The sequence below is a fragment of the Heterodontus francisci genome, chromosome 18 (assembly GCF_036365525.1).
Source record: "Heterodontus francisci isolate sHetFra1 chromosome 18, sHetFra1.hap1, whole genome shotgun sequence".
NCBI classification, from domain to species: Eukaryota; Metazoa; Chordata; class Chondrichthyes; order Heterodontiformes; family Heterodontidae; genus Heterodontus; species Heterodontus francisci.
In genome coordinates this window covers 39,228,988-39,253,250 of record NC_090388.1, presented here as the reverse complement: position 1 = coordinate 39,253,250, position 24,263 = coordinate 39,228,988, and the positions used below count along the sequence as shown (strand labels likewise).

Sequence of the window (24,263 nt, the reverse complement as noted above, 5' to 3'; positions counted from 1 at the left end):
ATGACAAGCACATTATTCTGAGGAAAGAGCATCCAGCTTGGGGCTTGGGGCATATGGTGCTACCTTCTGCTAGCATAGCTCCAGAACAAGTCACAACACTCATCTAGGGTCATGTGTAGGCTCAGGTTTGTTCCTGAAATCTGATTTTTATATGTGTGTGTGTATATCTATCTATATCCCTCAAAATACAAAAGACAAATTTAGACAATTACTATAGCAGATAAGAGACTCACCGCTTTTTAAGAGATTTTAATTGTTGGTAGTTTAATAATGGTAAATTCCTGTAAAAACTACTTTACTGTTATATTTGCATAAAATGTACTATTCATAAAAAATCTGCCGTATTGCTTAGGAGCAGTGAATTTTTCTTTACTGGTTTTGGATCTAAACTGTCACTTTTCAGCAAACAGTAGCACAGATGGTGGAGTTTTGAGAGCTCATCAGAGCCCAGACACCTCAGGGACAGCTGTTGCTGATAGACTTCTCCTACATGAGTTAGGTCAAAAGGAGTCAAACCTGTTACAACACCTGTTTTTTGCATATGCAAATCTGTTGTTCTGCCATTTCATTAAACACGGAAAGTCGGCAGTCTCTTGTGGTTGCAAATGAGCCTGGAACGCAGCCCATTTGGAAAGAAATCTAGCAACAAAAGACAACTGTTATTTTAGAACAATAGTTACAAGATGTTGCCTCTGTTGTGGGCATTATTTCCGCAAGATTGACTACAATGTTTTATGAGCAAGCAAGTGTTTGGGGGGTGAGGCAGCGTTTGTATTTGAAGGCAAGAAAAAGGAAGGTGTTTGCTGTCATTGACTGTAGGGTAATTCTGAAATCTGACATGCCTAGAAGCTAATGGCTGCCATGTGGGGCTGCCACACACTGTATACCTCGGTTTCATCATCTGCTGAGCCTGCAGCATGATTTCCAGGCACTCAAGCCTGCAACATGTCTACTTGGGTTTGGAGCTGATTGATCCACATTACACGCTCAAGGGATGTTACACAGTAAGACATGAGTGATTAAAACATTTTAAAAAGAATTATATAGGTATATTTAAAGTAGTTGCGACACTGAACAAGATGATCTTTTTTAATCTGTCGATTTTGGTGGTTCGCCTTGGATATTTTTGAGAACACATTTAAATTTAAAACAAAATGTATTGACAAGCAAATCTCAGGTTAAATGTATTGAAGCAGATGTTTTACATAAATTTAGAGCAAATGAATGAACAGTATATGGAAATATTTAAGACTTTTTTAAATACTATATGTGTGGATGTTTGCCTAGCTGGATTAAAAAAAACTCAATTGCTCAGCTCTCCATTTTACTACAAGAAAGGGGCCAGTTCAAATAAGAGAGGTGACACAGTGGGATTGTTTTAGCAGACTGACTGGAGGTATTATCTTAAAAGCCATAGATTTCTCCTGGAAGAACCAAAACCTGAAATAAAGAAACAAATGTTTGCAAGCTGTCATCATAAATTAAGTTATGCACCATGAAATTGCAGCTAATTTTTTTGTTCACTAGAGATGGTAAGACCAATAATATTTATGTGAAAAAGAGGAAAGTAATTTCAGCTAAGCTGTTGGTTGTGATAATGATTGCAATCTATAGGTTGCTAACAGGCTTGCCTTGTTTGATCAAGTGTCCACTTAGCTGTGCCCAGCCGCTAAAGTCCCTTGGAGGCCTTTTAAAGCAACTTGTTGAACCCTTTTCTGACCTTCTGACCTTGTCAAACGACTTGCTATGCTTTGACGGCTTGAATTGTCTGAAGGGAAACCTTTTTCTATCGTATGAAGGAGGTACATTAACTCTTGATGCACTGAGGAGTTGCCCACCCACTTTTTCCCCCTCCTTCCTGGTTGACACATGGACCTTGCTGAGTGTCTGCAATGTGTTAATCTCATCAAGTCTCATAGATGTTTCCTTTCCGAGGCAATTCTAATTGTAGACGTTTCTTTTCATAGCCGTATTAAATACCAAACACTCCTCGATAGGGAAGTTCATTAGAGATATGTCTTTGATGGCAGTGCCTTGGTTTCAAATACCTTGAAGAAGCTTAAGAAGCCATTGTACTGTAAGCCCTCCTTGATGTGCCTTATTTAGATCTGCATAGTAAATCAAGGAAGGTAAATAACACGGCAGCAGATGGAAGCAAAGAGATAAGGAAGAATTGTATTTGTATTTTGTTATGATGTTGACAGCTGCTAAAATTCACTAATCTATTTCAACTGATATGCATTTCAAAGAAATCTAATTTAGCCTCAACTTGAAGGTATTGAGGATAAAATTCTTTTTATTACTTCTTTTATTATGTTCTTTGCTAATTTATCTACTCCAGATTTAACCTCACTTGCGTAAAGCAGTATGCTTGTTGCAAGGGTCTTAAAATGGTCTGAAACAGTTATGTCTAGACGATGACTTGAGGATAATTGCATATCCTGCAGTGAATAGGGCAAGTTTAAAGAATATCTTTGTTCAACAGAATTGCAAAATTGATACAGATAAGGCACTTTTCCCCCTTTTTAAAAAGTAGTTGCCTATTTCCCACCACATCATCTCTGTGCAAAAGGACTATTATTTAAGAGATAACAAAATTATTGGATAAAATAATCAGACTTGGTAGCATTGTATTTCCTTTTATCCACAAGACCTCATGGTTTGGTATTCTGTTGAATCCTTTTTTGTGAATAGAAAGCCAATGAGTGGTTCTTTCAGTGTTCTTATTCAAAGAGACAGTGTTCAGACAGCCTTATGGCTTGCCAGCTGCCATCACTTGACATCCTTTAAAAATGAGATGGTTCTGTATCAAGGTTGATAAAACATATTGTTATGGTACTCTTTGCAGAGTTTTGGATGAATGCAGTTTTCATTTTTAATTTAACACAATTTTAAATTACCCAGCTTTTGCAGGAGTTTTGTGTTTTCTCAATAACTCTTTGTCGCATTTATTCAAGTTTAAAATTCTTTAATGTACTGGATTTGGGTTTTAGTACAGTAATCTATTACACCATTTTTTAAAATGCATGCAACATACAGTGGACACTTTTATTTTAAGAAAACACTGCGAAATTCAAGTTATGTGCACATAAAAGAAATCTCCCACGGGAATGTGTAGTATAGTCATGATTATCTTGTAGTGGAGTAGGGCTATGTATTAGGGAATGCCAACCTTATAACTAATAAATACGCTATTATATTACGTGTTTCTTTGAGAGTGGAGAAATCCACTATTACAGCTAAAACCCTAATCCAACAGTTTAAAAAAAAAAGTTCAATAAATGTAACAAAAATAATAAATGACTGCCAATATTTGAGAACATCTATATTTTTAAAGATGCGTGGAAGAAAAATATATTTCTTTTAATATTTTTCCTCTCCATGCATCTGTTTTGATGAAGAGTCGATACCTGAAATTGTACCTCAGATGTTGTGCCGCAGTTGCTGACTCGTCTATTAAGTGTGTCCAGCATTTTTTTGTTACGTGCCATTCTCTGGTTGGCAAGGCCTGCAGGTGACCTGGTTCTTAGTTTTCTGGTGGTACCTTTTTGAGGTACCAACCAGAAGTTACAAGACTGGTTAGAGTGAATTATCTCGGCCTGAACTGTGGCCGAGTTCATACATATCCTGTCACTCCGCTTCAAGGATGCTTGCAAGCGTGACATGAAGGCCCTAAATGTGACTTTTGCACCTGGGAGGCATGTGCTGGCGAAAGAGGGAAATGGCGATGGACAGGTGCGCACTACCATGACGACCAGTTGCTACAGCGGCAGGGGGGCGGCACAGTGGCGCAGTGGTTAGCACTGCAGCCTCACAGCTCCAGGGACCCGGGTTCGATTCCGGGTACTACCTGTGTGGAGTTTGCAAGTTCTCCCTGTGTCTGCGTGGGTTTTCTCCGGGTGCTCCGGTTTCCTCCCACAAGCCAAAAGACTTGCAGGTTGATAGGTAAATTGGCCATTATAAATTGTCACTAGTATAGGTAGGTGGTAGGGAAATATAGGGGCAGGTGGGGATGTTTGGTAGGAATATGGGATTAGTGTAGGATTATAATAAATGGGTGGTTGATGTTCGGCACAGACTCGGTGGGCCGAAGGGCCTGTTTCAGTGCTGTATCTCTAATCTAATCTAATCTACAGCAGTTTGGCGAAAGGAGCCCAGGTCAAAAACAACAACTCAGCGTCACTTGGCAACTTCTTGTGCAGCACTTGAGAACCTGCCTCTCAAGGATTGGTCTTCACAGCCATTAGCAAAGGCGCACCAAGTGAAGACACCCACCTAAATGGATTGTTTGCTGCATGTCCATAGATGGGAGGATGCCAACCAACCACTCTGCATTAATGGTGCAAAGAAGACAGATTCTTCCTCATTTGTTTACCTTCCATATGCAGGTAGAAATTGCTGTGCTCCTGGTTAGATTCAAAAATATTCAAAGTACAGCCCACTCTGGACATCTGGAAATTATTGACACTCATTGATATGGAAGTTATGTGGGTCAGAGGTATAGAGCTGAAGTATTTACAGTTTACAGCTTTTAATGACAAAAAACTTGGTGCTGCAGCATTATGAAATAAATGCTCGTTGACTTCATCAGGAAGTTTACATCAGAATGTCCACTCAGTCCATGTGACTCGAAAAAAAGATACCTGCGAAGTCAGTCAGTAAGGAACTTGGTAGTATTTTGGTATAGTGATAATTTTCTAGGAAGGGACAAACATGGATTATTACAGTCTTATCCTGGGTAATGATTATCCAGTTTAAAAAAAGGGAAGGGTTCTCTATTGCAATTGAACAATGTGTGGTTCCCAAATTGTAAAGACCTTAATTTAGAAAGCCTAGAGGCGTACAGAAAGTGCAGGGGTGAAGTAAAAAAGGAAATTAGAAAAGTCAAGAGAGAACATGAAAAATTATTGGCAAGTAAAATCAAGGAAAACCCGAAGATGTTTTATCAGTACATTAAGAGCAAGAGGATGACTAAGGAAAAGGATAGGGCCTATTAGAGATGTACAAGGGAACTTATGCATGGATGCAGAAGATGTGAGCAGGGTTCTTAACAAATTTTTTTGTCTCTGCCTTCACAAAGGAGAGGGTTGATGCAGACATTGTAGTTAAAGAGGAGGAGTGTGAAATATTAGATACGATAAGCATAATGAGAAAGGAAGTACCAGAGGGGCTGACATCCTTGAAAGTGTATAAATTGCCAGGGCCGGATGGATTGTATCCCAGGTTGTTAAAGGAAGCCAGGGAGGAAATAGTGGATGCTCTGAGGATCATCTTCAAATCTTCACTAGATATAGGCGAGGTACCAGAGGATTGGAGGTCTGCGAACATTGTACCATTGTTTAAAAAGGGTGCGAGGGATAGGCCAAATAATTATTGGCTGGTCAGTCTGACCTCAGTGGTGGGTAAATTATTAGAATCAATTCTGAGGGACAGGATAAACTGCCACTTAGAAAGGCACGGATTAATCAGGGATAGTCAGCATGGACTTGTTAAGGGAAGATCATGTCTTACTAAGTTAATTGAGTTTTTTGAGGAAATAACAGGGAGGATTGATGAGGGTAGTGCAGTGGATGTAGTCTACATGGATTTTAGTAAGGCATTTGACAAGGTCCTACATGGCCGACTGGTCAGTAAAATGAAAACCCATGGGATACAGGGGAATGTGGCAGGTTGTGTCCAAAATTGGCTCAGTGCCAGAAAACAAAGGGTAGTAGTTGACGGATGTTTTTGTGAATGGAAAGCTGTTTCCAGTGGCATTCGACAGGTTTTGGGTACTTTGCTGTTTGTGGTATACATTAATGATTTAGACTTAAATGTGGGAGGCATGATTGGGAAATTTGCTGATGACACAAAAATTGGCCATGTATTTGAGAGCGAAGAGGATAGCTGTAGACTCAGGAGTGATATCAATGGTTTGGTTGAGTGGGCGGAAAAGTGGCAGATGGAATTCAATCCAGAAAAGTTTGAGGAAGTGCATTTGAGGAGGACAAACAAATTGAAGGAATACACAATAAATGGGAGGATATTGAAAGGGGTAGAAGAAGTGAGAGACCTTGGAGTGCATGTCCACAGGTCCTTGAAGGTGACAGTTCAGGTAGATAGTGTGGTGAAGAAGGCATATGGAATGCTTTCCTTTATTGGTCGAGGTATAGAATACAAAAGCAGGGATGTAATGCTGGAACTGTATAAAACGCTGGTTAGGCCACAGCTGGAATATTGCGTACATTTCTGGTCATCGCATTACAGGAAGGACATAATTGCTCTGGAGAGAGTACAGAGGAGATTTACAAGAATGTTGCCAGGGATTGAAAGTTGCTGCTATGAGGAAAGATTGGATAGTCTAGGGTTGTTTTCCTTAGAACAGAGGAGGCTGAGGGTTGACTTAATTGAGGTATACAAAGTTCTGAGGGGCTTAGATAGAATAGACAGGAAGAACCTGTTTCCCCTAGCAGACAGGTCAATTACCACGGGGCACAGATTTAAGGTAATAAAGACAAGAAACACTGGAAATGCTCAGCAGGTCTGGCAGCATCTATGAAAAGATTTAAGGTGATTGGTAGAAGAATTAGAGGGGACATGAGGAAAATCATTTTCACCCAGAGGGTGGTGGATGTCTGGAATTCACTGCCAGGAACGGCGGTGGCGGCAGAAACCCTCAATTCTTTTAAAAGTTACCTGGACATGAGCCTGAGGTGCTGTAACCTGCAAGGCTATGGGCCAAGTGCTGAAAGGTGGGATTAGATTGGGTTGGCTAGTTTTTTTGGCTAGCACGGGCACAATGGGCTGAATGCCCTCCTGTGATATACTTTTTCTACGGTTCTAATTCTGGTTTAGATCAGAGAACTCTGAAAGGTTCTCAAAACAATCACTGGATTTCCTATCACAATGATTGCTTGCATCATTTTACTCAGTTGATTGGTAAACTGGGTCCCATTTCATGGAAGGTCTACAGTTACAACAACTGCTGTGTTCTGTATCATGTACCACTATCCTTTCACTGACTGGATACAGTGCATTCCCAATCCCAACCGCTTGCTGCGTAAAAAAAATCCTCATATCGCCGTTGTTCGTTTGCCAATCACCTTAAATCTGTCTCCTCTGGTTTTTCACCCTTCTGCGAATAGGATCAGTTTCTCTCTATCTAGTCTCCTCATGATTTTGAACACTTGTATCATATCTCCTTTCAACCTTCTCTTTTATGGAGAACAACCCCAGCTTCTCCAAATTATCCGTCTAACGGAAGTCTCTCATCCCTGGAACCATTCTTGTAAATCTTTCTGCATCCTCTCGAAAACCTTCACATCCTTCCTAAAGTGCAGCTCCCAGAATTGGACTCAATACTCCAGTTGAGGCTGAATCAGTGTTTTATAAAGGTTCATCATAACTTCCTGGCTTTTGTACTCTATGCCTCTGTTTATAAACCAGGATCCCGTATGCCTTTTTAACCACTTTCTCAACCTGCCCTGCTACCTTCAACCATTTTTGCACACATACCCCCCAGGTCTCTCTGTTTCTGCAACCCCTTTAGAATTGTATCCTTTATTTTATATATCTTTCCTTATTCTTCCTACCAAAATGTATCACTTCACACTTCTCTGTCCACCCATTCCATGAGCCTTTCTATTTCCTTTTGAAGTTTATCACTATCCTCTTCACAGTTCACAATATTTCCAACTTTTGTGTCATCGGCATATTTTGAAGTTGTGCCCTGTACACCTAGGTTTAGATAATTAATATAGATCAAGTGCCCAGCTATTGCTAAGGGCAAGCTTAGCCCCAATTAGAGACCTTTATAATTCAATTCAGCAGCTTCTGTTACCCATTACTTTAAATCTGCCCTCTCGCCCTCTCGTTCTTGATCCTTTCACGAGTGGGAACAGTTTCTCTCTATCGACTCAGTCTAGACCTTTGATAATTTTGAATACCTCTATCGAATCACCTCTCAGCCTTCTCTTCAAGGAAAACAGTCCTAACTTCTCCAATCTGTCTTCATAACTGAAGTTCTTCATCCCTGGAACCATTCTTGTGAATCTTTTCTTCACTCTCTCCAATGGCCTCACATCTTTCTTAAAGTGTAGTGCCCAGAACTGGACACAGTACTCCAGCTGAGGCCAAACTTGTGTCTTATATAAGTTCAACATAACTTCCTTGCTCTTGTACTGTATGCCCCTATTAATAAAGCCCAGGATACTGCATGGTTTATTAACTGCTCTCTCAACCTGTTCTGCCACCTTCAATGGCTTATGCACATATACACCCAGGTCCCTCTGCTCCTGCACCCCCTTTAGAATTGTACCCTTTATTTTATATTGTCTTTCCTTGTTCTCCCAAAATGAATCATTTCACATTTCTCTGCATTGAACTTCATCTGTCACCTATCCGCCCATTCCACCAACTTGTCTATGTCTTTTTGGAGTTCTTCACCATCCTCCTCACAGTTCATAATGCCTCCAAGTTTCGTATCATCCGCAAACTTTGAAATTTGGCCTGTACACCAAGGTCTAGGTCATTAATATATATCAGGAAAAGCAACGGTCCCAACACTGATCCTTGGGGAACTTCACTACAAACTTCCCTTCAGCCAGAAAAACATCCATTAACCACTACTCTTTGTTTCCTGTCACTCAGTCAATTCCATATCCGTGTCGCTACCATCCCTTTTATTCCATGAGCTATAACTTTGCTCACATGTCTGTTGTGTGGCACTGCATCAAATGCCTTTTGAATGGCCATGTACACCACAACAACTGCATTGCCCTTATCAACCCTTTCTGTTACCTCCTCAAAAAAACTCCAAGTTAGTTAAATATGATTTTCTCTTACGAAATCCATGCTGGCTTTCTTTAATTAACCCAAATTTGTCCATGTGACTATTAATTTTGTCCCGAATTATTTTTTCTAGAAGTTTCCCCACCACCGAAGTTAAACTGACGGGCCTGTAGTTGCTGGACATATCTTTACACCCTTTTTTGAACAAGGGTGTTCATTTTCAATTCTCCAGTCCTCTGGCACCGTCCACAAGTCTAAGGAAGACAAATTATGACCTCTGCGTTTTTCTTCATCACTTCGCTCAGTACCCTGTCCTGGTGCTTTATCCACTTTTAAGTACTGACAGCCTATCTAATACGTCCTCCTTATTAATTTTAAACCTCTCTAGTGTCTGAATTACCTTGTCTTTCACCATTGCCTGGATTGCATCTTCTGCCTTGGTAAGACAGGGAAATTATTCGAGGCACAAAGAAGTTCATAAACAAAGACAGATTACTCTCCATAACTGTCGGGTTATTGTTCAAATCATTTTAACTCCAGTTTTAACCTGGAGTGGGATTCAGTTGGCGAGAGGGGTGGGACCAATGTCAAACCCCTCAACCTTGGCAGCATGAGGCCTGGGTGACTTTTGACTCCTGGCCCACATTTGCATGCATCTAGTCAGCTGCCCACTCAAAACAGGCAGCAACTGGCTAGTGGGTAGGAGCAGAAGTTTGGGTGGCAGGAGCCTGCTCATCAGCAGAAAAGTTAGACTTACCGTCAAGTTGGTAAGCCACAGTGGGCGTTTTGGGGAGGAAGGCAGGGAGTGGGAGGCAGGGGAAGCCTAAACTTTCGTCTTGCGTCTGGAGGAGCACTGTGCTCTCTGCTGCTCCTTGCCCCTCAAGGAAGTTTTTTTTAGAAATAAAAGCTCACCTTATGACCTTTTCTGGTCTTGGATCTTCCTGCTGTCTTCACTGGGCAGGAAAGCCACAATGGGGGTACAAAGAAAATAACTTTTTTTTCTAATTTATTTGGGTGATAATGTGACGTTACAAAACAAAGATAATTCTATGTAACAAATGGAAAACCTGAAACACTAACTCCGAAAAAAATTTCTATCATTATATAGAGATATCAGCTAAAACTTTCATCAACAAAATGTTAACATTGTAGAATATTTGTATCTGTCCTATTTTAGAAGAAACAGTGAGTAGGCTGTAATTTTCTGTCTTTTCTTTATCCTTATGGGCATATTGCCTTGGGCGTCACCGTTGTAGTTGAAAGGAACTAACATGATATTTAGAGTGAAGAAAAGGGAACTCAGGCATAGAAATAAAAAGTATCATTCTGGGATTTAGGATGAATTAGAGTTTCGATCAGAGGTACACCTTAAGAATAAAGCCAACTACGTTTAAGGCAAGTAATTTACTCTATATCATATAATCCATCACTCCTTTCCTCACTGACTTACATTGACTCCTGGGGGGAATTTTATGCTGGCGGCGGGGGTCTCGACATTGGGGGAAGCCTGAAGGTCTGCCAAATTTGGTGCCAATCAGGCACTTAACTGGACAACAAAGGGCCTTCCATAGGATTTAGGACCCCGTTGCTGGAAGTCCCGGCATTGCTGAGCTGCCGGCCAATCGGGCTGGCAGCTGCAGCGCCACCGTGAAGGCAGTGGCTGCTTCTGCAGCTGCAGCGACCAGACCCCAAGGAACGACGCTGGAACCCGGCTTAAGGTAGGTCAAGGCAGGAGGGGTCTCTCGGGGTGGGGGTCGCGGGGGAGGAGAGGGGAATCAGGAGCAAGGGCAGGGGGTGTGGCCCTCAGCAGGCCCCCCTTCCTGATGCCAGGTCCCTCATTCAGGCACTGTGCCTTTGAATGAGACCCCACGCAGGGTGAGGGTCGCGGGGAGGGGAATCGGCAGCAAGGGCAGGGGGGATGGCCCTCAGCGGGCCCCCCCTTCCTGATGCCAGGTCCCTTGTTCAGAAGCTGTACCTTTGAACGAGCCCCCACGCGCACCGCCCACCCCTCCCACCCCCCTCCATTCCCCGGAGCCAGGAAGCAGCCCACACATTGTTTTTTGCCGTTCTTCTCGTGTGGCGACAGGGCCGCCCGCCACATAGGTAATTGCAGCTGCAGCCGGAAGAGGGCCTTAATTGGGGGTTAATTGCCTAGTTAAGGGCCTCAATTGGTGGCAGGTGGGAAGGTTGTCCACACGCCTTCCCACACCAGACTAAATATCAGTGGAGACGGGATGGTGGTGGGGCCCCCCTGTCACCATCTCATCCGATTTTATACTCTCCCTGCTTCCAAACCCGCTGCGAGGGAGAGCATAAAACTCTACCCCCAGTCTCTAAATCCCTCAAATTTAAGGTAATCATTGTCATATTTAAAGCACTTTCATGGCTTTGCCTTTCTGTATCTTTGTTATCCCCTGCAGCCCAAATCACTCCATCCTGAAGTCTCCATTTCTGTGATTCTGCACTTTTGTGGTTCCTCCCAGGTGAAGGGGCAAGAGATGGTGGTGGTTATGAAAGTGAGACAGTTAGTATTTAAGATCAGGGAACCAATTACAATGTCCGCAAGCATGTGGGTCAAGAAGAGAAATTGGGTGGTCAGTGGTTCAATGTGATGGAAGTCAAAGGAGCAGAAACTGGGCCTCATCGACAAGAGGGGCTTGGAGAGGTGTTAGGAGAGAAAGTAGAGAAACCTACTGATTCAGGGCTAGGGCAACATCTAGAGGGCAGTTTGACTTGGACAAAGGAAAGGTGAGGGAGGCATCAGAGGCAGCTGAGTGTATGTATGAAAAGTAAAATTCATGTTTTGGAATATGCCTGTTAGGAAAGTGCTTCCATTTTTTAACATCTTTTGAGGACTTGTGTTTAAAAAAATTGTGGAAATGGATTCATTTGAAAGACTGAAGATATTCCATGGATGCTGAACTTTGTTATTTTTTTAAAAAGGTCACTGGAAGGACTTGTGATTTTGTTTAAAAACAAACCTGAACTGGAAGCCACATGTCTTAAGCTAAGTAAACAGCAGGAGCCTTGGTGACTAGGGGAGTTGTTTACAGAGAAGTGACATGTCAAGATTTATGGTGGTCAAGAGTTGGTTTCGTTATGGATATTGTTTTGGTTCAGTTGGGGGTAAGCCTGCTAAGAGAGAAGCCACCAGCTCATCCTTTTCCACCTCTTTGAGAAACCCTGAGAATCCCATCTGTGAACTGGAGAAATTGATGCCGCATTTCTCCTGAAAAAAGCCTGCCAGACTAATCCTCGATGTTGCCTGAAGAGAACTGCTCCAACAAGATCCCAGTTACAGCTACCTACGAGTATCTGGATGCCAGACTAAAAGGGCCAGCGAAGAACATTGCATATGTTATCCTCTTTTCCTTCAAGAATTAATAAGTATTTAGCCAAAGTATTTTTCTTGTCCTTTTTGTAAGGAGATTTCTACAAACTTTTTTTAACTGGTGTGTGCATGTGTGTTGGGTTAATTTAGAAGGGAACTTTCATCCTGTGTGTTAATAGGCTTTGCATCTTTATTGAATAAGTCTTGTTTTATAATAAATTAATCATTTTGTTTATTAAAAAAACCTGGTTGGTGGATTTTATTCTGAAATAAAAATAGAGTATATAATTGGCCTTCTCAGTAACTGGGTAAAACATTTAAATATATGTTGTGACCCGTGGAGAAGTGGACCTAGAGAAAGACTGTGCACTCCTCCAGCCTCAGTCATAACAATGCCACCATAGAGCCGAATCAGGGATCCCAGCAAAAATGCAAGTAGAATTGCTGCACCTCCACAATTGGTCGTTCAAGTAGAGAGGAATGCTGTTCTCTCAAGGCCAGCTCTTTAGAATAATTTGAACATGTTCTCTGCAGCAAAGGAAAGGGGCAGAAAAGTATTGAAGCAGAAATTTCATTTTAACACAGCTGTTTGGTTTGGTTGGAAGGCCAGCAAGAACATATGGGCAGAAATGCCCCTTTGATAATTATGTTCCACTAAAGCAGAAGCAACAAAGGAGGTTTATCATATTTTGGGCTGGGGACTTTCTCCTCTGCGTTATAATGTATAGCAAGTATGGGGGGAGGTGGCTGATCAAGTGAGTGTACCTCCCATTTCTAGAGGTCATGGATGCAGATGAGAAGAAACTTTCAGGCCTGAGGAAGGTTGTCATAAAGAGGTTGTTTGCAGTTTGCCCTTCAAATTAAGTTTATTTGCATGGAGCAATGATGGCACTGGCAAAACCTCTGCATCTTTTCACATTTGCACTTCCATATGAATAATGTTCAAGCTTAAGCTTGACTGGCACATAAACATACTTTGAATAGTTATATGTGACATTAAATGTTGTGACAAGAAGTGAAAATGCCACCTGAAATTGCTTTAGTCATCCATTCACACAAAGTGGGATGTGATATGCTTTTGTGAAAGCAGTACTTTTTCTTTCAAATGTTGAAAGCAAATGTTTACATTTAAATCAGAAGGCTTCATATAGCCAGGGCTTACTGCACTGTCAGCAGGATTGGGAGGCTCTGAATTTTGAAACTGCATGAGTTAACCCTTCAAATTACAGATATCGAGGCAATAGAGGGTGTAGGCCAGGGAGAACTTGGCTGCTTGGTGGAAACCCCATTAGGCAAGTGCTCTACTAACTTCTTTGTGTTCCCTCTTCAAACTCATTCCCTCACTAACATGCAGATGCATTAGCCCAACATCAGTTGGCACTCACTATGGTGCCATTGAGATTGTATGTGCAACCTTTTAATGCACCATGATAACACGTATATTCCTTTTCTTTTTGTGTAGGGACTTCCCAAGATGATGTCCCTGCCACCAGACACTAGCAGGAAGCTGCGCCATCTCATGACTATGGGTCATATACTCCTGAGCATGCAGGTACCAGCAGAGATACATGCACCTCAGGGGAATCAGATAAAGAGAATCAGGAGGGCTGTGAAGCACACAGCCCAAATAAGGAGGGGCATGTGGAGGTGACTGCTTTGGAACAGAATAACCTGGATGGCCAGACTGAGCTGTTCCCCTACTGTAGATCCACAGGTTTTTAGCTATTGGGGGACAGCATAGGTGAGGGGTCACCTGTAGAGTGGAGCTCATTAATGAGCAGAGGGTCTTCAGGCACTCTTTCAGGTATGTTCAGAGCTCCCTTCAAGGTATGCCAAAGACTCTACAAGACTGCTACTTTGAATTTTATTCATTTATATAAAAGGAATGCAGAAACCTGCTGGCTACCACAGAGCCAGTGGCAACTCCAAAGGCGTCTGTTGGGGAACCTCTGATGATAGAGGTCCAAAGCACATCTGTATTTTCCCTCAAAAAAACAGTGATTGAGACTTTTGAGATTTGAGCCTCCAAATTAAAGGTGGCTCTCACTTCTGGCTGGGTGAGGTTTGATTGGCTTGTGAGAACTTTGGGTTTCATACTCCTAAGTGGCAGTTAAGGGACCTAACAACTGATGCAAGATGGAGGAGGCATGGATAAGACTATTTCTTGATGTGATGCTACCTGCACCCAACTCAACCAACTCCTTAGAGACTGAAGAAATGGTAATTAGCGGACATGGAAAGCTAGTTTTCACAAACCTGGCGTGATGGCAGTAATTGCAGGACCATTGCATGACACAGCACAAAGATGTAGTGCATCACAGTTTGCTAAGAGGCCCCATTAAGGCTGCCACCATTCTAACTGTTCCTATGGAGGTAACATTTACAAAGAGCACAAGATTAGGTAGGCCATGTTGTGTACCTTAAACCCTCACAGTGGTAAGGAGATAAACTGGTTGCATATTCTTTAAATTGTAGTGTCAAAGTTTATTTACAGAAGGGTTGGTGTAGTTGACGATGGATTAATAGGCACGTGCGTAGGAGAGATATTGTTTAACTGAAGGCAGCAGCACAGGTAGATAACGTAGTTAGGAAGGCATACGAGATATTTGCCTTTATTGGCTGAGGCATAGAGTATAAGAGCCGGGAGGTTATGATGGAGCTGTATAAAATGCTAGTTATGCCACAGCTGGAGTACTGTGTACAGTTCTGGTCGCCACACTATAAGAAGGATGTGATTGCAATGGAGAGGGTGCAGAGGAGATTCACCAGGATGTTGTCTGGGCTGGAGCATTTCAGCTATGAAGAGAGACTGGATAGGAGGGGTTGTTTTCCTTGGAGCGGAGAAGGCTGAGGGGGGACCTGATTGAAGTATACAAAATTATGAGGGGCATTGAAAGGCTAGATAGGAAGAAACTTTTTCCCTTAGCGGAGGGGTCAACAACTGGGGGCATAAATTTAAGGTAATTGGCAGGAGGTTTAGAGGGGAGTTGAGGAAAAAATTTTTCACCCAGAGGTTGGTTGGAATCTGGAACACACTGCCTGAAGGGGTGGTAGAGGCAGGAACACTCACGACATTCAAGAAGTATTTGGATGAGCACTTGAAACACCATAACATACAATGCTACTGGCCAAGTGCGGGGAAATGGGATTAGTTAGGACGGATGCTTGATGGTCGGCGCAGGCACATTGGGCCGAAGGGCCTGTTTCTGTGCTGTAAAATTCTATCACTCTATGACCTGGGCATTGTCTGTTCATGGGGTGAGTAGATTGTGCTTAATACTGTAGGATTGTTCATGAAAGGACACATTTATAAGAGTTAAGTAAAATCCTTGTCAAACAAAGTCTCTCACTGCATGATGCTATCAAACATTTCTTCTTCCTTCCTCCTATACCAAGACTTGAGGCTGTGCCTTTTGGTTTGATCTTCCTGGATTGTGACATTATGCAATATCCATGTGCAGATAATTTTGGACACCTTGTGTAGACAATGAGGAGAACTGGGCCCCCTCTCTGACCAATCTGTCACAACATTAGAATCTCTGATTGAATATGTAGGGATTGTAGGTTATGGTACTGGACTGGAAACAGAGAGCTCATGAGTTTAAATCCAACCATGATAAATTGTGAAATTGAATTTAATACATCCGGTAATTTAGGGTTGACACTAGATAAAATGATCATGGAAGCTGCTATCCCTGTGGAAGTTCATGCATAAGGCTTAACTAGATAGCATAAATCTAACAGCCTCTTTCATGCAGTAAGACATATCTGTTCAGGCATCTTCATTTAAGTGTGCCTAGGTCTGAAGACTGCTCCAGGGATGAGGCTAAGTGGGTGCCAGACATCTGGGTTGCACTTGAAACTGGCTTTTTTTTCCTTCATATAAACTCTTTGTCTTCCAAATCCTTTACCGCCATTGGAATGCCCAATGGAATTTCCATGTTGAATGTTTTTAGTGCTAAAGTAGCTGCTGTATGCAACAGTGCTGTGGGAAAAGGTATCTTTAAAAGTAGTTTTGCAGTATAACAACACATACTAGCAGCCTGTAATATACCAAAAATAATGTTGATACATCTATGTGACGAGCACAAAAAAAACTTAAAATGCTACACTCAACTGTCAATCACATTTTCAAAAATCTAATGTGTAAAGGCCAGTGCAGGAAATCCCAACTGCGGGTGAGTAGCGTGAAAGAGAGAACACGTTTAAAAATAAAAATGTTGATGTTGGCACTGGACCAATTTAAATACAGTTGACTAATATCAAGATGTATAATTAAGCTCACACATACTCTTCTGAGGCCTATTATAAAAAATTGGAACATTTTTCACCTATTAAATTGGCACCTTATGAATTAGGTGCTGAAACTTACTTGCTTAATTTAGTGATGCGTGCTCCTGGAATGTGAGCGTACTTGATCAGTGCACCATTGCAGAATCAGCCATCATATGAACTAGGTTTGCCTTCAATGTAGACCTCATGCAAAAATCAAAGCAGGTGAAATTATTCACTTATTAATAGCATTTGTGGGGCATTATTTCAGTGCTAGATTATGAGGTGGGACCTATCTATGCTGGGTTTCCAACCTGTAATGACCGCAATGACATTTATGATTGGGCCTGAGGCCTCTGCAATTCACCTACCGATTCTTCAAGCTGCTGCTTTGTACGTGTGCAAATGAGGGGCTCTGTGACATACAAAACCCCAGAAATTACACTCGCAATGCATAATTTGGAACATTCTAGATGAGGTTGCCGGATCAGATAAGACTAACCAAGTGCTTTACTTTGGAGCCTGTAGCATGAAGAAATATTCAAGGGATTGCTAGATTGAGCTGGACTTGCTTCTGACAGACTGTAAAACCAGGATATTTTTGTCCCCACCCACAGTAAGAGGTTCTGAACACCAAGTATGGGATTCCTAATGGGAAAACCCTCTCTACAGTTTTAATGGAAGAGGAAAAGGGGCAGTACTGGATGGAGGAAAGGATGGACAGTGAGGAGACCTGTGAAGAATTTACATCTCATGAAGATCTCAGTGAGAGGCTCTGTGAGAGAAGTGCATTTCACCAAAGAAGCAATAAGAGAGCTGTGCCAGCTATTACATGAAAACCAATGGCCTGGACAGAATGCCTATGGCTGTCAAAAGTAACGACTGCACTCTATTTTTATGCTAGTGGCTCATTTCAAGCAGTCATAGAGGATCTACGTGAAACATCAAGTGTTGTCCAGGCTTGTATTCATTAGGAAAATTGATGCACTTTTCTGGTTAAGCCTGACAGTAAGGGAGCAGCATCAAAGAGCGATCCAGTTTTATCAACCTTCAAGATTCCTACAGTTAAGGACTCAACTTTCTTAATAGAAAGGAATAGAATAGAACATCTTAACTGTCCAGATAATGTATTACTAGATGCAAAGAATCCTGCCATGTTGATGGATTTTACTAATAATTTCCATGACGCCCTCATTCTCGTGAATTCTGTCTTCTGACTTTTGGAAGGAGGATAGTCACATGAATGGGTGGCTTGTGGATGACACAATGGATAATGACTCCAAAAGTTTTTTTATTCAGTTTGTGGGATGTGGGCATCGCTGACTAGGCCAGAATTTATTGCCCATCCCAAATTTCCCTTGAACTGAGTGGCTTGCTGGGCCATTTCAGAGGGCATTTTAAGTGTCAACAACATTGTGTGGATCTGGAGTCACATGTAGGCCAGACCAGGTAAGATTTCCTAAAGGACATTACTGAACCAGATGGGTTTTTACAACAATCAACAATGGTCGCCATTAGATGAGCTATTAATTCCAGATTTTATTAATTGAATTCAAATTTCACCATCTGCAGTGGTGGGATTCAAACCCATGCCCCCAGAGCATTAGCCTGGGTTCTGGATAACTAGACCAGTGACATTACCACTATGCCACAACTGAATGTAATGCTCTTCAGTTATTGTTCTGTGAGGCCAATGCCTTGACCAGAGTATTCAGTGAGAGAACTATAAGAGTCTGAAAGGAGCATTTCTGCTCCCTTGATAACCAGGAGGAGCTCTGCAATATGCATCCATCACAATTATAGCTTGCTGTGCCTTGGGATATTTTTCCGTCAAAAAAGGCTGGACATGGAGATTTCTGAGAGCATAGTCTTTAGCTGCTTTAAAGGTAGAAAAACATGGCGTGAGGCATCTGGAAGACTGTTATTAGGTGAACTCCTCAGCAAGCTGCAAAGGGCATCAGAATTTATCTCGTCAATGAATGGTTCTCGTCTGTGTAGCAGTTTCCCTTTGTTCCCACTGCCATCACTCCTGCCTTTGCAAAAATCATAAATTCTTCAATCCAGAACCCATCTTAGAACATTACATTACACTAAAGCTCTCCAGTTTTCATGACCATGCTAGTCTATATAATGTGAATGAAAAACACACAGTGGTGCAGTGGTTAGCACCGCAGCCTGACAGCTCCAGCGACCCAGGATCGGTTCTGGGTACTGTCTGTGTGGAGTTTGCAAGTTCTCCCTGTGACCGCATGGATTTCTGCCGGGTGCTCTGGTTTTTTCCCATATGCCAAAGACTTGCAGGTAGATAGGTAAATTGGCCATTGTAAATTGCCCCTAGTGTAGGTAGTTGGTAGGAGAATGGTGGGGATGTAGTAGGGAATACGGGATTAATGTAGCATTAGTATAAATGGGCAGTTGTTGGTCGGCATAGACTCGGTGGGCCGAAGGGCCTAAATCAGTGCTGTATCTCTCTAATCTAAAAAAGTGCAACCTTTCTTTAGCAATAATAACCGAGCGTGAGATAAGGAAACAATTTTCCTTTATTACAAGGAGCTCAAGAGTGAAGAGAAGCTATTCTACCTTTTCCTCAGATTATTCCCCTGCATGTCTTACTGGGCCTTTCTATCTACCACTCTAGTGCTTCTCTTGGTGCATTGTGAAGGCCAGTATCACAAGAGGTGGTTGGCTGTTCTGGGAGTACTTATACGGTTATAGGACTGAGGAGGGCCTCCTCTCATGGAAGCTTGCTTCTGGGAAGGAGCCCACTGCTGGCTACATCACTAGAGTTTGTGCTTGGGTAGTCTGGTGTTCCCTCAAACATGCCACTTGTATGGTGCTGAGGTGTAATGTCAGATACCTGGCAAATGCTAGCTGAAAAATGACAGCCTTGTGCTGGACTCCTCCAGCTGTTGTCATTGTTTACCTGAGTGCAATATGAGTAACAGGGGGACTGGAATTGCATGCAGGCCTGAAAGGGTATGGATGGAAAATTCCCTTCCTGATGGACATTAATGAAACTGTTGGGTTTTCACAACAATTCTACAGCTTTCATGGTCTTTTATCTGTTGCTAGCCCCCAAATTACCAGATTAATTAAAGTCAATTTCACATTTTGAACAGAGATTTGAACTTACAACCTTGGGGTTGCTCGGCCAGCACAATAACCATCCTTTTGTACCCAAGTGACAAGATCCACATTCTTGTCTGGGAATGAGAAAGCAAGTGATGCAGTGTTACGGTCAAGTGAAGAGAGGTCGAAGGGCTTCCCTCTTTTTCCTCTCCTTGTATGACCACAACAGGATTAATTCTTTCTTAAAGTGAATGTACTGGCCAATTCAGTAGGTGTTTGATTGATTCTTGTTATGATCATAACAAGTAGGTAATTGGACAGGTTTTCTTGAGTTTAACAAACAAAGAGGCGAATTTAATTGTGCCTAAACTGAAATAATAAATAAACAGCGCACCAACTTTCATTCTCACTCACACACACACACACACTAGAGGTTTACACACATACAAGTAGGTTACAGAGTGGGGAAATGCAGATTGGTTGAGTTAGAGTCCATTTAAAAAAAAAGGTATACAGTCTGTGATATTTGGTGATTTGGTTGGCTTCTAGCTGTATTCACTGGTCTTGAGGCTTTTAGTTGGAAGAAGTAGCTGACTGGTTCAGTAGGTCTCTTGGAAACAATGATGTGGATCATTTCCTCCAATGAGGTTTCTGATTGTAGCTGCAGTATGCAAAGCTGGTCAGTCAACAGGCAGGATTTGAAAGATTTCAAGCTGGAATGGAGAGAGAGAGGGACCCCCACTGAGGGTCAGGTCATGCCAGAGTCCAGTTGCTTCTCCTCTGCTGCAGAGGATCAGCTTAAAGCCACAGAGCTGGAAGCTCTTGTCTCATGACAGTCACTCAGTTATTCAAACATAGCAGTTAGCAGTATTTCTCTGATTGCTGAGAGAACAGGTAGTTCCTTTAAACTTCCTGGGTCTTGGTTCTCGCTCAGATATTAGCAGACAGTTTGTCTCTCTCCTCACACGCATTGCACTGTAGGATACATTGTAGCAAACTAGGTGATCATCAGCTGAAGGGTGTCTTTTAAAAAAAAAATATAAATATAAATTCATATCTCCAGTCACTGGATTAAAGAAAATTATCATTCAACAAAGCACATTGGTGTAACATGCAGGAAATGACATCAAAAGGGCTGTGGCAGAGGAACATAGGGCATTGTGTTCTTCCAGTTACTACTATGTGTACTTTCTATCAGGATACTGCCTGTCATTACCAATGTCTTCTTCATAAACAATGAAGAAAAATCTCTGGCTTCATCAGCAAGAATCTTCCAGACTTTCAACAATCTCTGGTGGCAGGCCTATTTCTGGGTCCTTATGCCACTGGTGTCTGATGCCTGACCCCCGGCGTGGTCTTACGGGAGGTAGCCAATTAACAGGTCGCCTCCGAGAGCCCAACTAGGGACGCTGGTTGGGTTCCAGAGTCGGGAGGTGCTTTCAGCGCGGCCTGCAGATATGGCTGCCGACTACCTTCACAGCGTGAGTGCTGCTGAAGGGCCAGCAGCAGGAGTGGCAGTGGCGCAATGAAGGCGTCTTCAGTAGGAGGGGAGTGGCTGCCATTGCATCAGGTACAGTAGTAGTGGAGACATCAGTCTCCCTGAACCTAATGCAGTGAAATGCTTCCTGCTTGGGGATACATGAACATTTGATAATTACTGCTGAAAAATGATTAAAAGGCCTCAATTGTGACACAACGGGACCTCCCACTGTGAAGCTGCCTCTGATGCATTGCTGGGCTGCTGACACAGCAGGAGGCCCATGCGACACCGGAGATCATGCCTCCCTCTATGAATATGGTTGTTAATTGAGGCTTTAACTATCTTAATTCACTGCCCACCTCTCGGGGACGCGGAGCCCATTCCACTCACAGCCCGCCGGTGGGAAAGTTGCCCAGAGACAGGAACACTTCAAGGAGCCAACTTAATGTGATGCGTTGAAAATTTCTCTGTCCCTTTAGCTTCCTCGAGGCTGGGGAAAATGCCAACCATGCTGTTCATCACAGAAAAGAGTTGAAAGTTTCTGGTTGTGCACTGCTTCACGATGTGATGCCTGCCACAGGTAGCGTGGAGTGCCGCATCAACAACCTGGCCCTCTGATTCCTTGTCTTCTCAGGACATTGTATGCCAGTTTCTCTTACAGCAAGATTGATTCAATTAGGTGAAGGCTAACGATTATGGGATGTTTCCCAGATAGCATTAGATAGCTGATATAATGGATCTGCCATTAAAACTGGAGCAATAGTTTTTAAGTTAATGTTTGCCAGTAATTGTTATTTGGTGAATTGGTGGCCCATATTGTAAAATTCAGCATGAATCCTTTAACCGAAGTATAGTGTCTTATACAACTATTAATTTTAATGGGGAATCATAGAAAAGAATCATAGAATGGTTGCATGATAGAAGCAGACCATTTAGCCAGTTAAGTTTGTGCTGGCTCTCTGCAAGAGCAGTTTAGCTAGTCCCACTCCCCTGCCTTTCTCCATAGCCCTGCAAATTTCCTCTCTTCAGGTGCTTATCCAATTCTCTTTTGAAAGCTACGATTGCATCTGCCTCCACCGTGCTCTCGAGCAGCGCATTCCAGATCCTAATCACTCGCTGTGTAAAGAAAAGTTTTTCCTCGTATCGCTTTTGGTTCTTTTGCCATTCACCTTTTATATCGATATCCTTTGGTTCTTGATCTTTCTGCGAATGGAATCAATTTCTCTTCATCTACTCTGTCTAGAGCCCTCATGACTTTGAACACCTATCAAATCTCATCTCAACCTTCTCTAAGGAGAATAATCCCAATTTCTTCAGTCTATCCACGTAACAGAAGTCTCTCATCCCTGCAATCATTCTCAGAAAGATTTTCTGCACCCTCTCATATCCTTTCTAAATTATGGTACCCAGAAATGGACTCCGGTTGAGGCCGATGCAGAGTTTTATAAAGGTTCGTCATAACTTCCTTGCTTTTGTACTCTATGCTTTAATTTATAAAGCCCATGATCCCGTATGCTATTTTAACCACTTTTTCAAAATATCCTGCTACCTTTAACCATTTGTGCACATATACCCCCAGGTCTCTCTGTCCCTGCACCCCCTTTAGAATTTTGTCCTTGAGTTTATATTGCCTTTCCTCGTTCTTCCTGTCAAAATCTATCACTTCTCAGTTCTCTGCATTAAATTTCATCTGCCACAAGTCCACCCATTCCACCAGCCTGTCTTTGTTCTTTTGAAATCCATCACTATCCTCCTCACAGTTCAAAATACTTCCCAGTTTTGTGTACTGTGCAAATTTTGAAATCGTGCTCTGTACACTCAAGTGTAAGTTATTAGCAAATACCAAGAAAAGCAGTGGTCCTAGTACCAACCCCTGGTTAACCCACAGTATACCTTCCTCCAGTTGGAAAAACAATAATTCACCACTACTGTCTCTTTCCTGTCACTCAGGCAACTTCATATCTATGTTGCAACTGTCGTTTTTATTCTATGGGCTTCTACTTTGCTGGCAAGTCTATTATGTGGCACTTTATCAACCACTTTTTGGAAGTCTATATAGACCACATCAACCACTTTATTCTCATCACTCCTCTGTTACCTCATCAAAAAAATCAATCAAGTTAGTTAAACACGATTTGCCTTTAACAAACCTGTGCTGGCTTTCCTTAATTAATTCACATCTGTCCATGTGACTGTTATGTTTGTCCTGGATTATCATTTCTAAAAGCTTTCCACCACCAATGTTAAACTGACTAGTCTGTAGTTGCTGGGTTTATCCTTACAACCTTTTTTGAACAAGGATGTAACATTTGCAATTCTCCAGTCCTTTGGCACCACCCCCTTATCTAAGGAGGATTGGAAGATTATGGCCAGTGCCTCGGCAATTTCCACCTCTACTTCCCTCAGCATTCTTGGGTGCATCTCATCTGATCCTGGTGCCTTATCAACTGTAAGTGCAGCCAGCCTTTCTAATACCTCCTCTTTATGAATTTTTACCCCATCCAGTATTTTACATCCTTGTTCAAAAAAGGTTGTAAGGATACACCCAGCAACTACAGACTAGTCAGTTTAACATTGATGGTGGAAAGCACCTCTGATACTTATCACCTTAGCCATGGTAGATCCTTTTATGGGTTCCTGCTTGGCCCCACCCCTCCTCTGACTATCCTTTTACTATTTATATACCTATAGAAGACCCTTTTATGTTAGCTGCCACATACTCTCTCTTATTTCCTTTTTCACTTCCACTCTAAACTTTTTATATTTAGCCCAGTTCTCATTTGTATTATTAACCCAACATCTGTCATACATATCCTTTTCCTGCTTCATCTTACTGCATACCACTTTTGCCAACCAGGAAGCTCTGACTTTGTTTGCTGTCCTTTCCCCTTTGTGGAAATTTACCTCGATTGTACCCCAACCATTGCCCCTTTAAAAGCAGCCCAGTGCTCCATTACAGTTTTGCCTGCCAGTTTTTCATCCCCGTTTACCCAGAACAGGTCCGTTCACAATCCACTGAAATTGGCCCTCCTCCAATTAATTATTTTTACTCTAGATTGTCCCTTGTTCTTTTCCATAGCTAATCTACAATGTATCATACTATGATCACTGTTCCCTAAATGTTCCCCTACTGACACTTGATCCACTTGACCCACCTCATTCCCCAGAACCAAATCCAGCAAAGCCTCCTTTATTGGCTGGAAACATACTGGTCAAGAAAATTCTCCTGAATACACTTCAGAAACTCTTCTCCCTCACTGATATTTACAATATTATCATCCCAGTCTATATTAGGATAATTGGCCCTCATATCGCTAACTTATAATTCTTGCAGCTCTCTGT

The 24,263-nt window shown here is 42.2% G+C and overlaps 1 protein-coding gene across 4 annotated transcripts in view; it reads left to right on the top strand.

Annotated features, from left to right (window-relative positions):
- The window catches only part of foxp2 (forkhead box P2), a 924,460-nt gene that overhangs the window by 66,731 nt on the left and 833,466 nt on the right, over nt 1-24,263 (top strand). For 3 of the 4 annotated variants that reach the window (XM_068050570.1, XM_068050565.1, XM_068050566.1), the window contains exon 2: nt 13,563-13,652. The exons of the other annotated variant lie outside the window; for it this stretch is intronic. The gene's annotated coding sequence lies outside the window, so the exon portion shown is untranslated. The remainder of the gene's footprint in view (nt 1-13,562; nt 13,653-24,263) is intronic. 4 annotated transcript variants of the gene reach the window in all.